This window comes from Sarcophilus harrisii, chromosome 4 (genome assembly GCF_902635505.1).
Source record: "Sarcophilus harrisii chromosome 4, mSarHar1.11, whole genome shotgun sequence".
NCBI classification, from domain to species: domain Eukaryota; kingdom Metazoa; phylum Chordata; class Mammalia; order Dasyuromorphia; family Dasyuridae; genus Sarcophilus; species Sarcophilus harrisii.
In genome coordinates this window covers 327,109,200-327,113,698 of record NC_045429.1, presented here as the reverse complement: position 1 = coordinate 327,113,698, position 4,499 = coordinate 327,109,200, and positions in this window count along the sequence as shown.

Sequence of the window (4,499 nt, the reverse complement as noted above, 5' to 3'; positions counted from 1 at the left end):
GCCAGGGGAAATAATGGGCAAAATGCATCTACTGATATTTATCCCAAAGAAAAAAGCCTTTAATTGTTCAGTCCTGTTATTTGCAGGTCCAACACTATTCAGATGCATCCATGGCCCACAAAACATGAATCATGGACCTCTTTATCAGTCTAGTGAAGACTATGAACCTCTTCTCAGAATAATATATTAAATACATAAAATAAAATACCCACAATTACAGAGGAAACCAATTAATGTGAAAAGAAAGATGTATCGAATTAATGCTGAGTGAAATGAGCAGGACCAGGAGATCATTATATACTTCAACAACAATATTATATGATGACCAGTTCTGATGGACCTGGCCATCCTCAGCAACGAGATCAACCAAATCATTTCCAATGGAGCAGTAATGAACTGAACCAGCTACGCCCAGAGAAAGAACTCTGGGAGATGACTAAAAACCATTATATTGAATTCCCAATCCCTATATTTATGCCCACCTGCATTTTTGATTTCCTTCACAAGCTAATTGTACAATATTTCAAAGTCTGATTCTTTTTGTACAGCAAAATAACGTTTTGGTCATGTATACTTATTGTGTATCTAATTTATATTTTAATGTATTTAACATCTACTAGTCATCTGCCATCTAGGGGAGGGGGGGGCGGGGTAAGGGGTGAAAAATTGGAACAAGAGGTTTAGCAATTGTTAATGCTGTAAAGTTACCCATGCATATAACCTGTAAATAAAAGGCTATTAAATAAAAATAAATAAATAAATAAATCACAAAAAAAAAAAAAAAAAAGAAAAGAAAAGAAAGATGTATTTTCCCCGCATCCAACTTCATGGACCCTCTGAAATCTATTCATGGTCCTCTTGGGTATCCATGGACCCCAGTTTAAAAATTCCCCTTATAGATGAAGGGTCTTATCTTTCCAGTGCTAGCCTTGCACATGCAGGTCAAGCTACTCACAGCTCAGCTTTCTAAGAGAATTTTTTTTAAGACCCTTTATTCTTCAAGGGTCCCTATTATTGGATTGACAACTTCCAAGGTCCAGTTACACATGCCTCAGTTGAATGGGGGTGAGTCATTGGCGAAAGGCAAAATGATACTCAGGATAGAAGACTTTTGTGGGCAGAACCCATTGTATGACTAGAGGAGATTTCAGCCCTGTGACTGGAAATCTCACAGTCATAAGCTATAATGGGTTCAGAATCATTGAGGCAACAACAACAATTGCTACCAATTATATAGTGCCTACTATGTGTCGGGCATTCTAAGTACTTTATGATTGCTATCTCACTTGATCCTCATCACGATTCTTAAAATATTATTATCTTCATTTTACATATGAGGAAACTGAGGCAAATAGAAAACTTTTCTGTTTCAAATATCCCAAAGTTAAGTGTTCTGCCCAGGATCATACAGGTGAGATTGGATTCAAACTCAGGTCTTCTTGATTAGGCTCAGCACTTTGTCCATAGTGCTACTTAGCTGCCTCTAAGTGCTGCTATTCTTCCCATCCACTATATTCCTCAACATTCAATGATGTGAGCTGGAACCTAGATTTTCTTAGGACTGATCTCCTCCCCTATGTCGATTATAGGCACCAGTCATCTAATCTAAGAGTCTGGCAGAGGGATCTTGCTTGATGCTGTCAACATTATATTCATGTGGCAGCAAATAAGACTATTACAATACCACAGGACCCATGACAGGTTCATTGAAGGGCACCAGTCTTAATGAGAAGTTTTAGAGAATCTTACAATTGAGGGAATGGGTATCACAAACCCTTGGAGACCAGTACTTGTATAGATGTTTATGGCAACTTCTATGTTGGTTATTGTGGGTAGGATGAAATGGAAACCTTTGAAGTTGCTTGAGACATTCAGTGTAGTTAACATCAAACAACAGCAGGTTCTGGGAGGGAGGAAAACTATTTTCTCTCTGGTCATGGAGATGGAGGAGGCTAGAGAGCGTGGATATATTAACCTTCTTTTAAAACAATCCTATGTGGTTGTTAAGGAAGGGGATGGCACCTGGCTTTCCTATTCTTGAACGGTGTTTGTTGAGGGATCCCTATGCCTAAACCCTGATGATATTTGAGTGGATCTCTGCCCAGATGAGGGATTTAGTCACTCTTATGCAGGCTGGTCACAGGGCATGAGGCATGTGTAGAGAATCATGAAATCAGTCCATCAAACTCATCTCTGAAGAATTTCACCTCATCCCTAACTGACCCCCATCGGAAAAGTGCCTACAAAAGAAAGTCATCTTTTATTAAACCAGTCAATTATGTACAACTCTTCATCAGATTCACCTAAAAAAGATCAAAGGACAGTCCTCATCTTAGGAACCTAACTGTTAACTAGCTTTGCAAAGCTGAGATCAGTAAGACTGTCAATTTGATGGAATTCTACTAGTATTTCAATTTGGCCCCATTGAACCAATTGCTTTTCAATCCCTTGTTCTAGTGACTCATCTTTCCTGGTGAAAGCTCTCCAACTCTTGGACACCTGTGTGAAGAAAGTCACACCCAGGGGGTAGTAATAGAATAAATTGAGGCTCTTATCTCCAGGGTGGGTTCTCAGTTTATATCCTCCCTCCTACACTCTTTTTCCTTACTACTGTACTTTATATTTTGAACTTGAAATCTGGTCGACATCATAAGCTTAACATATCCCAATATGAACTCATTTTTTCCACTTCACTCCTCAAATTCTCAAAAAATGATTTCTTATTTATTCTTTCCTTCATCTCCATCTCCTGGTTTCCTGCAAGTTCTGGCTAAGATCCTGTCATCTACAAGAAGTGTCTTTCAGACCCTAAATTTTAGTGCCTTTTCTCTGAGAGTGCCTCTAATTTCTCATATATATATATATATATATATTTATATAGTATATAAATATGTGTGTGTGTGTGTGTGTCTTGTTTGTCTATAGTTGTTTGCAATTTCTCCCTGGTTAGACTGTGAGCTTCTGGAGACCAAGGGGAGCTTTCTGTCTTTTTCTTTCTTCCTTTTCTCCTCCCTTCCCTCCTTCCTTCCTCCTTCCGTCTCATCCTTCCCTCTTCCCTCCCTCTCTTCCTTCCTTCCTTCCTTCCTTCCTTCCTTCCTTCCTTCCTTCCTTCCTTCCTTCCTTCCTTCCTTCCTTCCTTCCTTCCTCCCTCCCTCCCTTCCTTTCCATCCTTCCCTTCCTTCCTCCCTTCCTTCCTTCCTTCCCTTCCTTTCCATCCTTCCTTTCCTTCTTCCCTCCCTCCCTTCCTTTCTTCTTTTCTTTCTTCCTTCTTTTATCCCCAACCCTTAGCACACTAGTGCTTAGGCACATAGTAAGCCCTTAACAAATGCTTGTTGAATGATTGCTCTTAGTGAGGATCAACACATTTTCTAGCAAGATCTCTGGATCAGAGACCATACTTGTCAAATGAAGCTAATCCACACTTCCCATAAGAATAATTCCTTTTAACTTGTGTTGTTACTAAATCCATGAGCTGTCTCTCTGCTTTCTGAGCAAAGTCCTTAAAGACTATGAGAATATACACAAGCATTTCTAGCAGCTGGATAAATGGAGATTGATTACTTTCACTTTCCATTAGATTGTGAACAAGGACTGTTTTCACCTTTCTTTGTATTTCAGAGTTTAACATAATGTCTAGCACATGATAAGCACTTAATAAATGCTTGTTGATTTGACTTGACATGCTAGAGATCCAACTTTTCTGGGCTTGTGAGGAAATGTGGACCCTAGCAGTAATATCTTCCTTCTTCCTCTTAATTTGCTTCAACACCAGCAGGTTAATCCTACCAGGTTAGTGGGGATAACCTTCCTATCACATTGAGAGGACTTTATGAACTTCTAAATTAGATTTCCCAATCTTTAAGTTTCCCTTCTCTCTGCACTGCCTTTCTCCTCTTTCAGCCATGAGATCAACCACAAGGCTGTTCAAAACCAATCCTGTTAACTACAAAAATATAATAGTCAAGTTCTGAGGCTGGATTTGAACTCTGGTCTTCCCGATTCCAGGTTCAGTGCTCTGTCAATTGTACCACCTAAATATTTTTGTATCATATAATTTCTAGCAAAAGGAAAGTACCATGAAAAAGATAGTCAGCAAAGATATAGCACTGATGCAATTGGGTGCTTTCTCCTTACCTACCAGTTGACCAAAACTTCCCAGTTGGAAAGAGGTACTGACTTAATAAGACAATGGGAAATCTGTGAAGCTTGAGAAGCAGAGAAGAGAGATGGGGCAGAGATTTTGTTAATGGGGGAGAGGGAAGAGGGAGGGAAATTTCCATTTGTATCTTATCTGTGTTCCTAGAACAGCTGCTTCGGGAGCTGAGGACAAACACATGGAGAAAAAACAATTTCAGAATTGTACAATGAGCCACACCATGCTCAAGATGAACTTCATGAGAATTTTACAAAGGGAGAAAAGAACTTCCATCTAACCAGTAAGCATTCTCTTTGCACATATACTCTATAAGCTTGAACCTACTTAGCTCTGGATTCTTTAT